The sequence below is a fragment of the Sorex araneus genome, chromosome 2 (genome assembly GCF_027595985.1).
Source record: "Sorex araneus isolate mSorAra2 chromosome 2, mSorAra2.pri, whole genome shotgun sequence".
NCBI classification, from domain to species: Eukaryota; Metazoa; Chordata; class Mammalia; order Eulipotyphla; family Soricidae; genus Sorex; species Sorex araneus.
This window is the reverse complement of record NC_073303.1, coordinates 25,544,892-25,557,344: the sequence shown is the minus strand read 5'-3', so window position 1 is coordinate 25,557,344 and position 12,453 is coordinate 25,544,892. Positions and strand designations below refer to the sequence as shown.

The following is a 12,453-nucleotide window of genomic DNA, read 5'->3' as shown; positions in this document are numbered from 1 at the left end:
GATAGGGCAGTGGGTAGGGTGTTTGCCTAGCACGCGGCTGACCCGGGTTCGATCCCCGGCATCCTCTATGGTCCCCCGAGCACCGCTGGGAGTACTTCCTGAGTGCAGAGCCAGGAGTAAGCCCTGATAGGGCTAAGGGGTAAAAGCTCAGAGGGAGAACACAAGGCTTGCGCACGGAGAGGCCCTGGGTTCCACACCACCAGCAGAGGGTAGGGGAAAAGGAACGTTCATTGGTCAGGAAGCTAGCTCAAAGGTCTGGAGGATGTGCCTTGCAGGTTCTGCTCAAGGTCCCAAGTTCAATCCCTAGCACTGTATGTGCCCCCCAGTTTCCCGTCCCCCCCCCCCACCAGCACCACTGGGCTCCAGCCCGGATCCATCAAACCCACTCAGTATTGCCGGGAGCTGCTCCTGGGGCTTCTGAGCTCTGCCTATAATCTGCTCCCACTCCCCCGACAAGAAATCTAACGGTGACTTTCCTCATTAGTAAGAGCGAACTGGTACGTTATTTCTGATACCAGAAAAATTACTGATACTCCTACTTTAGTTCCCACCCAGATGGTTGAGATTTATGTTCAGCTGACAGTTAAAAAAAAAAAAAAAAGCAAACTCTAGTTTAACCTGAAAAGATGCAGGCCTGGCCATTAATTAGCTGCAGATTTTGAGCATGTATTTGTACTTTCTCTGGACCTCAATGTCCTCATCTGTAATACTAGATGGCTGACGAGAATATCTCCTTCCCTTCCTTTGCCTCTCTCTCTGGTTCATTCCACTTTATAGTTTTGGTGACTGGGTCTCTAAACTTGTGTATCTGAAGACAGAGAAAAAACAGAAATTCACTAAACTTTTGAGAAAAGAAATGGGATTCTGTACACTAGACCATGGAGTGAAAAAAGTTAGCCAAAAACATATTTACAAAATGGAATGGAAAAATTAAAGAGGCATAATGGTTCAGAAAATGAGCTTCATTATCAAAACTTAGAAAACTGCAATTTTAGCTATATTGAAATCAGAGGGACTATGGAAAATGCTAGAGATACAGACCCAGAAATACTATCTATAACACACAAGAGTGCGTCATAAGTAAACAAAGAAATCTACCCCCAGTACATATGGAAAATTTGCTATATCTCCTAAATTTTTTTCCCCCTTTTTGGGTCACACCCAGCGACGCACAGGGGTTACTCCTGGCTCTGCACTCAGGAATTACTCCTGGTGGTGCTCAGGGGACCATATGGGATGCTGAGAATCAAACCCGGGTCAGCCGGTGCAAGGCAAACGCCCTACCCGCTGTGCTATCGCTCCAGCCCCTAAATCCCCTAATTTAATGATCCTAATTCCACCCAACCTACTATTTTCCAAACAGTGATTCCCTCCAGTCAAATTGGATTCATCATTTCAAACAAACTAAAGATATTTCTCCTTCATTTTCATTGTTTGATCTGAAATGCATCCTCCCTCCTAAATTTTATCTACCCATGTTCTAAGTGCTCGCCAACACCAACTTGTTTGATTCTCACAACAACCGTAAGAGGAAAGTAAGGAGTTAAGATTACACAGAGCTTGGATTCTCAAAGGGCAGTTAAGATCTAAGAAACCTATCCATTAACCAGCTAACTAGTGATTAAAAATACAAGTCCAGGGGCTGGAGTGATAGCACAGCGGGTAGGGCATTTGCCTTGCATGCAGATGACCCGGGTTCGATTCCCAGCATCCCATATGGTCCCCTGAGCACCACCAGGAGTAATTCCTGAGTGCAGAGCCAGGAGTAACCCCTGAGCATCGCCGGGTGTGACCCAAAAACCAAAAAAAAAAAGGAAAATACAAGTTAGTCTTTGTTCTTAATTATTTTTTTGTTTGGGAGGAAGAGTAAAAGTTGGGGTGAGGGCATGGGAAGGTACACCCAGTGGTAATCAGGGCTTACTTCTGGCTCTGCACTCAGGGATCACTCCTGGCAGTGCTCAGGGGACCATATGGGGCCCCGGAAATTGAACCCTGTTCAGCTGCATGCAAGGCAAGCATCCTGCCCACTGTGTGATCTCTCCAACCCCTCAAGTCAAATTTTGTTATCTTCCTGAAGTTCTCGTCTATTCAGGAATTACTTTTGCCTCCTGGTTCCTTAAGCAAAGCACTCAGCACAAAGCACTGTGGATGTTGAGTTATTTATCTTTTTATTTATTTATTTATTTTTGGCTTTTAGGGTCACACTAAGTGTTGGTCAAAGGTTACTCCTCCCTCTGCACTTAGAAATCTCTCCTAGGGTTTGTTTTTTTTTTTAACTGCACCTGCGGGGTGAGTGCAACAGCTGCTTAGTGGTGCTTTCAGGCTTCCTGATACCCCAAGATTGCCGCTGTGCATCAGGCCAGATCCCAACAACTTGGGACTAACTTTCCCGAGAAATTAAACAGCCACAAGTTAGGTATGTGGGGATCATGCCCACAAACCACCTGCGGCTCAGCTATACAAGCTCATTTATCAGCCTTGCTTCAGAAACCCATAAATAAATCTCAAAAGAGATGAAAATCAGGCCATTTAAGTGCATTAATGGCCATGAATCAGAGACTCACAAATGAATCTTGGAAGAGGACAGCACACCAGAGATGTCTCCCCACCCTGCGTCAGGCTGATTTCACCAGGGCATTCTGGAGGGTGGTGGTGTGTCCCTCACCGGCTCCCAATGAACCCCGGCAGCCACAAACCTCCAGAATTGAACTGCTGCCACTCTCACCACTGACTTTCACAGACTCGTCCCAAGGCCCCAAATATGAGGATGAATCTGCTGAAAAACCCAGGTATGCAGGACTAGTGACTGAAAACTCCAGGCTTCTAGGAGTCAGAACGAGTGACCTCCCCCATGCTGGTTTCCTGGCAGTCATGCTCACAAATTGCCCCTGGGTGCTATTTAAGGGCATTAACGGCCATGATTCAAAGAGTCACAAACGAATCTCGAAAGAGAGCAGCACACTGCAGAGATGCCTCTGGACCCGAAATAATTTAAAAACAAATTTAATTACAGGAGTGCCTGGCCGCTTTTGCAGCTGCACAACATCTCATACTATTCATAACAAGCAATACAAAATAAATTATTTAGCATCTGTCCCTATGGGGCAGGTTTGGGTGGTGGTGGTGGGAAAATTGAAAATATTGGTGATGGGAATGTGCAATGGTGGTGGAATTGGTGTTGAAACGTTGATTTTAAACAATTATTGTGAACAACTTTATGAAAATAAAATTTTTAAAAAATTTTTAAAAGTAATGTGGAGTTCATACCTGTTTCAGTTTAATCAGTGGCTGAATAAATAGCAGTACTCCTACATTTAAGGGGGAAATAAGGAAAGAAATCACTCCTGGTGTTGCTTGGGGGACCATATGGAATGCCAGGGATCAAACCCAGGTTGGCAATGTACAAAACAAATGCCCTACCCACTGGATTATCACGCTGGCCCCGAGTTAATCATCTTTTTGTGCATATGTAGTTGTCTTTTCCTGGAACAGGATCTTGGCTTATTCTGTAATACAACTCAGAAACTAACAGAACTAAATACCTGGCACAGAGAAGCTTTTTAATAAAATATATAATAGTATTTAACATTACAGATATGTAGTGAACTTTAGACTAGGCACTTGTCTCATTTAAACATGTAACAACCCCAAGGTATTAACACTGCCTCCCCCAGAATTATAGATGAGGAAACTGAAGCTTAAAAAGGCCAAATATTTCATGCACTATTACAACTCCTTGTTTTGTTTTGGGGCAGTACCCAGGGCTTACTCCTACTTCTGTGCTCAAGGATCACTCCAGTCAGGTTCAGGGGACCATATGGGGTACTGGGAATCAAACCCAGGTCGGGCAAATGCCCTACCCACTGTACTACTGCTCTGGTCCCTATTACAACTCTTTTTTTGCTTTTTGGGTCACACCCGGCAATCCACAGGGGTTACTCCTGACTGTGCACTCAGGAATTACTCTTGGCGGTGCTCAGGGGACCATATGGGATGCTGGGAATCAAACCAGGGTCGGCCGTGTGCAAGGCAAACGCCCTCCCCGCTGTTGCTATCACTCCAGCCCCCTCCTATTACAACTCTTAAAAGTCTACCCCTTACCTCCTTCAGCCCCAGGCGCTGCACACTGACCTATCCCAAGCATCACTGGGTGTGGCCTTAGCTGGGTGGCCCTGGAGGTGTCCATACCACATCCTGATCCCTATCCTTATCACAGTGGCCACCCTAGGAATGGGGTCTTTTTCCTTTCTGTTTTCCAGTTAGGAAAACATTCAAGTTACTTTTGCAAAAACCTCAAAATGTCTGTATTCTCTGGTTCCACAGAAGAAATAATTAGCTACTGTAGGTTGTCTAAAACAATATAAACTTTCATTCTCTTAACCCTGCCGAAGTTAGTCATCTTCAACTGGGTCTTGGTTCCTACGGGAGCAAAAGGAAGAGAGAAGGGAAGCAAGCCATGCTGATAAAATAGAATCTGGAGAACAATCGGGCTCAGCACCTTCAGAAGGCTGAGTGACTGCGAACAGGAAGTGCAATGGGTACCACCAGTTTCCCCTTTGTCGTTTGTCTCTTCTCAGCTAAGCTCAGGCTCCTATCTTTCTGACTAATGTCAATTCCAGGTGCCTGTAAAGGAGGAAATTAACGAAACAGAGTACCATGCCACTTTTAGCAAAGGAGGGCTTTTGATGGGAACCAAGAGGACAGTGCAGGGAGAAGAGCCAGAATAAGAATTTTCCTGTAAATCCACAGACCTTACTTTGAGTCATAATAACACCAGGAAGCCCTGGGAATGTGTTCTAGACATTTGGTGTTTTCATCACAGCAAAGCCCTTGGGCCCATTGTCCTGGGCCATTTCTTGGTCTCTGAAAGCCTACTGTTTAAACGCCTTACATGCCTAGGCTGTGGGGTTCCTCACCAGGTTATTCTGAGCTAAGTGATTTGAAGTTTTCTATTACCACGTTGGCTTAAAAAGTTACCCAGGCCTTAAAAATTATGTTTTGGGGCGGGGGTGCTGGAGAGATGGCTCAGCAGGCAGTGCACGTGCCTTGCACGCAGCCAACCGGGGTTCAATCTCCAGCACCCCACATGGTCCCCCGAGCCCCACCAGAACTGATTCCTGAGTGCTGAGCCAGGAGTAAGCGCTAAGCACAGATGGGTGTGGCCCCGAAAGCATCTTCTGTGAGGTTCAGGAGATGGCTCATAGGGCTTCTCATGTGGAAACCCAGGTGTGGTGCCTGGCACTGAATGATTCCCAAGACAGGTGTGAGCCCTGAGCACACCACCAGTCCCCTGCGCCAATTAAAAAAAAAATTACTGTTACATATAATGCTGAATGAAGTACTCTTACAAGGGAAGACAAAGTTCATTTTACTTTAGGAACACACAGGGATAACTTTCTGCTTCCTAACTAAATCAACATAATCCTTGTGGGGTTAGGGGGTGGTGGTGGGGGGGGAGGAACTAGAACTTAAAAGGAGAAATTACACAATCTGAAATAAGGCCAGAGAGAGTACAGGGACATTAAGGCATTTGTCTTGCACAGCATCAAATCTGGTTCGATCCCCGGCACCCGAAGCTCAGCTACAAATGAACCCTGAGCACAGAGCCAGGAGTACCCCCTGAGCACAGCCAAATGTGACCCAATCCCTGTTCATCCTGCAAACAAAAAATCAGAAACAGAGTCAATGTAGTGATACACTAAGCTTAAGAAATAAAAGAGGGGGGCTGGAGTGATAGCACAGCGGGTAGGGCGTTTGCCTTGCACGCGGCTGACCCAGGTTCGAATCCCAGCATCCCATATGGTCCCCTGAGCACCGCCAGGGGTAATTCCTGAGTGCATGAGCCAGGAATGACCCCTGTGCACTGCCGCGTGTGACCCAAAAAGAAAAAAAAAAAAAAGAAATAAAAGAGGGCTGGAGAGGCAGTACAGGGGTTACCTGCTCTGCATGCAGTCAACCGCAGGTCGATCCTAGCATTGCATCTGGTCCCCTACGCACCCCAGGAGTGGCCCAAAAGCAAAGGAATGAAGAGACCAAACTGGCTAGTAAGAATAATAGTGGGCCTTTACCACGAGGAGGCAAGTCCAGCGAAAAAGTGGCATTGTCTGCCCCTCGGCAACCAGTCGGTTCTCCCTCGAACCATTTTCAGGATACTCTTTCTTCCTAGAAATATGTTCTCATAAAATCTGATTAAGAAGCAGCATAAAAATTAAGTTTAAAAAAAGGCAGCAGGGGCTGGAGCGATAGCACAGCGGGTAGGGCATTTGCCTTGCACTCGGCCAACCTAGGTTTGAATCCCAGCATCCCATATGGTCCCCTGAGCACCGCCAGGGGTAATTCCTGAGTGCAGAGCCAAGAATAACCCCTGTGCATCGCCAGGTGTGACCCAAAAAGCAAAAAAAAAAAAAAAAAAAAAGCCAGCAAATCCCCTTTTCAGTATTATTAAAGCACTATCTAATTTCCAATTAAAAGATTTTATTTTCAGACAAAACGAGTTTTTTGTTTTGTTTTTTTTTCTTATTAAAAGTTCAGGACCAAAGACACTATATGGGGTTAAGACTTTTTCCTTGCATTTGGCTGACCCTCCGTCATTCTCCAGCATCTCCATCTCTGGCCCACCAAGCACCACCATGGCTGATCCTGCCAGAAGAAATTGCTGAGCAAAAAGCCAGGAGTCAATCCTGAGCGCAGCTGGGCATGGTCCAAAAGTAATAAACAAATAAAATGAAATTTACAGACCCGAAAGATGCACAGATGTATCAAAAGCATTATTCTGAAAATGTTTTTCTTCTGCACCAAAGACAGAAGGAAAGTATCGCAAATGTGTGCCCCCACACTCCCTCTGGTGGTCCTTCACTCTCATTAACCAAATGTTTCCCCCTTCAAACCAAGAAGTAATTACTAAATTAAGCACAAAATGAACTTGCTCCAGAAAGGATTATGGTCTTACAAATTTCAGCTGAATGCTGATCAATACTTAAAACAAACTTCATAAATCACAAGTTATTATGAGAACTGGAATTTTAGTTTCAAATATTGCTAAAATATTCTTACTAGCCTGTTAACCTATAAGGCTACTTTTGGCCCTACTATCAATTATTATAACCTGTCTTATTTGGCAGAACTGTTCTCCCAGAGCAAATATTATTTATTTGCAAATTCAAGCACACTTTAATATGGCTGTTGTTTTTTTCTTTTTCTTTCTTTTTTTTTTTTTTTGCTTTTTGGGTCACACCTGGCGACACTCAGAGGTTACTCCTGGCTCTGCACTCAGGAATTACTCCTGGCGGTGCTCAGGGGACCATATGGGGTGCTGGGAATCGAACCCGGGTCGGCCTCGTGCAAGGCAAACGCCCTACCCGCTGTGCTATCGCTCCAGCCCCCATGTGGCTGTTGTTTTTAAATCAAGAGTTCTGTGACTTATATACCAATATCTACTCAGTTTCCAATGTGTGTAAATTTAATTTTCTTTACAATTTTAGAGATAAATGTCAAAAGCTGAAAAACATACTATAGAGGGCAAAAGAGACAGTACTGGGGTTAAGCTGTTTGCCTTGCATGTGGTCAACCCAGGTTCAATCCCCCACTACCACAAGGAGTGATCCCTGGGTACAGAACCAGGAGTAAGCCCTCCTAATACTTCCTGATGTCAAAAAAAAAAAAAAAAAGTCCACTGTAGGGGGCCAGGGAGAGTGTAACAGACTGGAGGATATGCTTCGGTTCCCTGAGCACAGGTCAAGATGAAGCACTGAGCTAGGAGTAAACTCTTGAGTACTACTGGGCGTGATGCAAAAAAAAAAAAAAAAAAAAGAACCACAAAACAAAACACCAAAGGAGCTGGAGAGATAGTACAGAGGGTAGGGCGCTTTATTTGCATGTGGCCAAACCGGAGTTCAATCCCTGTACCCCATCTGGTCCCTTGAACCCGCCAGGAGTGTTCCCTGAACACAGAACCAGGAGTAAATCCTCAGCATTGCTGGGTATGGCCCCCAAACAAAACAACACACAAAACACTGCAGAAAAACCTAGAAATATTAAATAAGGAAAAACAATCTAATTAACAACCGGCAGGTTAAGGAGAATTATAAACTGTATATCTTATTGCTTAGCTCAAATAATTACAGAATTTGGTGTGCAAAAATATTTACAATATAGTTCTTTGTGGGAATTTTGGGAAGGAAATACATTAAAGACCTATAGATGATAGTCAGTGCCAAGTATATCTTGCAAATTCTTGTTAAATAGAACATACGAGGCCTTGGCAGTGTCATTGTGTCATTTTGTTTATTCGTGACGCTTGCCTTAATATATAGTCCTATCTTTCGGGTCTTTACTTATTAGAAATAATTTGCCTATAACAGAACTCAAAAGGATCCACAACTGAGGATGTGGAAACATTGACAATGTTTACAGGGTAAATGCGAGAATTCAACTGATGCTCAATATTGAAACTAAAATGTGGCTGATAATTTTGTGACATGGTCAACCACAAGTTAATGTGGACACAAATCTAATTTTAAAAAAGCTAAAAAACAAGTATGAAAATGTACTTTTTATTTTAGAATGCATTTTATAATTAGAGTTCCTAAAAATGCTTGTACTTATAGTGTCTTTAAGTCTCATCAATGTTCTAATTTGCATAACAATTAAGCAAATATAGTCCTATACCTTATGAAGAACAGTACTATCCAAAACAACTGTCAGTCCCTTTTAAGACTCCTTACAGTAGGGGCTGGAGCGATAGCACAGCGGGTAGGGCGTTTGCCTTGCACGCGGCCGACCCGCGTTCTAATCCCAGCATCCCATATGGTCCCCTGAGCACCGCCAGGGGTAATTCCTGAGTGAAGAGCCAGGAGTAACCCCTGTGCATTGCCGGGTGTGACCCAAAAACAAAAACAAAAACAAAAAAAAGACTCCTCACAGTAGAATATTGTTAACAATGAAATTCCTACTTACAAATAAGTATTCTAAATTAAACCCATTTTGTATGAGGAATTACTCACTGTTCAACTCATCTACTCTCTTACTCCCATCAAAAAGTCAACTCAGGGTCTGAGAGAGAATACAGCTGACAGGACACAACCAGGTTCAATCCCGAACACTAGAGTTGGTCCCCTGAGCCCAGCCAGAAATGACCTCAGAACAGAGAGGCAGGAGCAATAAGCCCTGGGCACAGCTGGGTGTGGTCCAACATGAAAAAAAAAGAGCAACTCAAATTTAGTAAAAATAACTTCTATAGCTATAGAAAAAAGGATGTTTGCTCTTTTCTAGATGATTCCTTATAAGAAGCCTTTAGAAAGAGAATTAGCCCCCAAAGAGCTGTTCTTTTCCAAACCAAAATCAAACAGAAAACAGAAGATTTATGTACTAGCCGTATTCAACATTTTAGGTGTTTCACATTAAGCTGGTTAAAATTTTTCTAGCATTTTGTGTCTGTGTTGGTGTGGAGGGCCACAACTGGGTATCAAATCCAGGGTCTTAAACATGCAAGACAAGTCTTATACCACTGACCCATACTCTTGGCCCTAGCTTTTTAAAATGTATTTTAAGGGCCAGGTATGCTACTTATTGGTAGAACACTTGCCTTACATGTGTGAGGCCCTGATTTGATCCCAGGCAGCACACACAGACACAAAGTCTTTTTTCAAACAAGAAAAAGAAATATTAAAATTTCACCCAAGGTCCCATAATTTAAAAAAAAAAAAAAGATAAAGATTGGGGCTGGAGCAATAGCACAGCAGGTAGGGCGTTTGCCTTGCACGCGGCCGACCCGGGTTCGAATCCCAGCATCCCATATGGTCCCCTGAGCACGGCCAGGGGTAATTCCTGAGTTCAGAGCCAGGAGTAACCCCTGTGCATCGCCAGGTGTGACCAAAAAGAAAAAAAAAAGATAAAGATTCAGAAACAAAATTGTTTGGTTAACTAATGGGAAAACAAAGACCGCATATCAGATACACCTGTTGCTTTAGAGAACTTAAACATTTTATAAAAGACCATCTTAATTTTTTAATCTCATGTAGTCACAACTAGCCCAGTGGTTAGTGTCTTTAGAAGTTACTAATGAACTGGTTAAGTAAAATTACCATCCATGTGCCAATAACAAAGTAGGATAACTAAATTTTTAAATATCTTTTGTTTTAAAGAAATTAAATGAGAGGCCAATGTGGCTCGGTGCTAAAGGACATGCATGCCTTACCACACACACACAAAGAATTAAAACGGTATCTCTTAAGTCAGAGTCAAACAAGACACCTATTTTTTTTAAGTTGAGTAAGCTAAATGGTGTTTGCCATAAATGACTGTTACTAAGAACCTTGTTTTAAAAAATATTATTTCTAAAGATGTCCTAAACGGATCCGGGCCATCATTGTAAAATTCTTTAGCCATGATCAACCGGGAAAATGATAAATGCAATGGGAAAATCAACACGGGAAAATGATAAATACAAGTATGACAAAGATTTCCCGTGAGAACAAAGAATTTTTTTCAAGTCTACCCTTGAATTTTGATTTACATTCTAAGAGAAAAAGCTACTACACTTCTCAAAAGTTAAAGAAAATTTTTTTTAGTGGGTGTGTGGGACAGAACTCCCACGGACTATTAAAAATACTGGAAACTCTGCCTTCCTTTAAAAAAAAAAATAAAGAAAGAAAAGAAAGAGAACCCTGCCTTCTTTGGCACATTTATTCCCTTGTCCCCAACCTAACAAAACGGGAAGACAATAAAAATAAACACTCCTGTCTAGGTCCTTTTTTTTTTTTCTCCCTCTTCTCAGCGAGGCAAAAAGAAAGCTCCCATTCAAAGCTAAGCCTTATTCGCTGGAAAACACACTCCTGAAAAGTTCATCCAAAACCACGAGCTCCAAGTGCTGGGTGCAGAATTTACTGAATGGCGGCCAAACGCTGGACACGCTGTCCCGAACGGCTCGGGCCGGCTATCTGGCGCTGTGCATTCTGTCTTTACAACTTGTCCCTCCGCTGTGTTCTTGCCACCGCTGCAGAAAAGCGCTGCAAAGACGCCGACAGGCTCCCGCCGGCGGGTCCAGGGGAGAGAGGGCGAGAACAGGCCACCGCCCGGCCGCCCGCACCCTCGCGCGCTCCGATGCGTTGGATCAATGAGCCCCGTGCGGTGGCCCGCGGGAAAGTGGGGGGGGGGGGACGGGCCTGTTCTTTCTAAGGTCCCCGGCCCCCCAGGAGCGGACAGCGCGGGCGCCCCGGAGACAACTTTTCCCCCCACCGCCGCCGTTCACCTGGCGGGGCGCGATCACCTGTTCGCAGCCGGGCGCGGCCGCGGGCGCCGATGCTGCTCCGCGTCCCGGGGCGGCAGGTGAAGGCGGGGACCGCGCATCCCGCACCGCGGCGCCCGGGGAGCGCGAACCGAAAGAGCCGGGCGTGCGGGCGGCCCCGTTATCCCCGCTCCTCGGGCCGGCCAGGTGAGCGCGCGGCTCCGCCCGGCCCGGGGACGCCCAAGTTTTCGCGCTCGCCGCGCGCGCTTCTCCGAGGGTCCCCGCCGCTCCCTCGGGGCGCTCGGGGCGGGGGAGGGGGTGTTTGGGGGGCGGCCACGCTGGCGCGCGCCGGGACTCCGCAGGACCCACCAGCCCGGAGCCGGGACCTGTCGGTCCCCCCCAGGGCGGGAAACAAAAGCCGGGAGGGACGCGCTGGGGAGAAGCAGCCTCGCCGGGGCGGAGGGGGCGGCGGGGGGCTGCGCCGGGGCGCGCGCGCCGCCGCTCAGCTCCGCGCCGCCCCGAGCGCCTCGGCCCGGGGAGGCGCCCGGGGGTCCCGCACGCGGGGTTTCCCCGTCCGGCGGGCGCCCGCCGCGTCGCTCCGGGGCGGGGAGGCGGCCGGACGGCCCAGGGAGGGCGTCCCAGCTCTCGGCCGCCCGCCCCATCCCTCCAGTAGCCATGGCGCCGGTACCTGTAGCCGCGGTGGCCGGTCCGCTCAGTCTCGCTCCGTCTCCCCCGCGCGCCGCTCACACCCTTGAGCCCGCCCAGAAGGCCGCCCGCGCGCCGGACGCCGCCGCCCGAGACTGGCAGCGCCCGCGAATCGGCCCGAATCCCCCGGGCAGCGCCCGGCGCCGTCCCGCCCCCGCGGGCCGCAGGACCCGCCTTCCATAGGGTCCCGCCGCTGTCAGTCCGCCCCCAAAAGGCGCGCGGGCTGTGGCTCTGACGCTCGGGATTGGCGGCCGCCGGCGGTCTATGCAAATGAAGCCCCGCCCCTCGTTCATTTGCACCTCCGCCTTAGTGTAACCTCCGCCTCTCCACACCAGCCCACGTGTCTGGCCCTTGGCCTTTGGGGACCGGAGAGAAGGGCCAGAGGAAGCTGGCCCGCACCCCCCACCCCCCGCATCAGCATCCCTTTCTAACCCCCTGCGAAAGTAATGCCGAAGCAAACTAGTTCACTTCACAGCAAAATCATCTCTTTGAAAGCTCTGGCCTGGGGATGGAGAGGGGCCGTC

General features: G+C 47.1%; 1 protein-coding gene across 1 annotated transcript in view; it reads right to left on the bottom strand.

Annotated features, from left to right (window-relative positions):
- Positions 1-12,070, bottom strand: part of FKBP5 (FKBP prolyl isomerase 5) — a 125,440-nt gene extending 113,370 nt beyond the window's left edge. Inside the window, exon 1 of the mRNA XM_004617707.2 lies at positions 11,913-12,070. The gene's annotated coding sequence lies outside the window, so the exon portion shown is untranslated. The remainder of the gene's footprint in view (positions 1-11,912) is intronic.
- Positions 12,071-12,453: the final 383 nt, after the last annotated feature.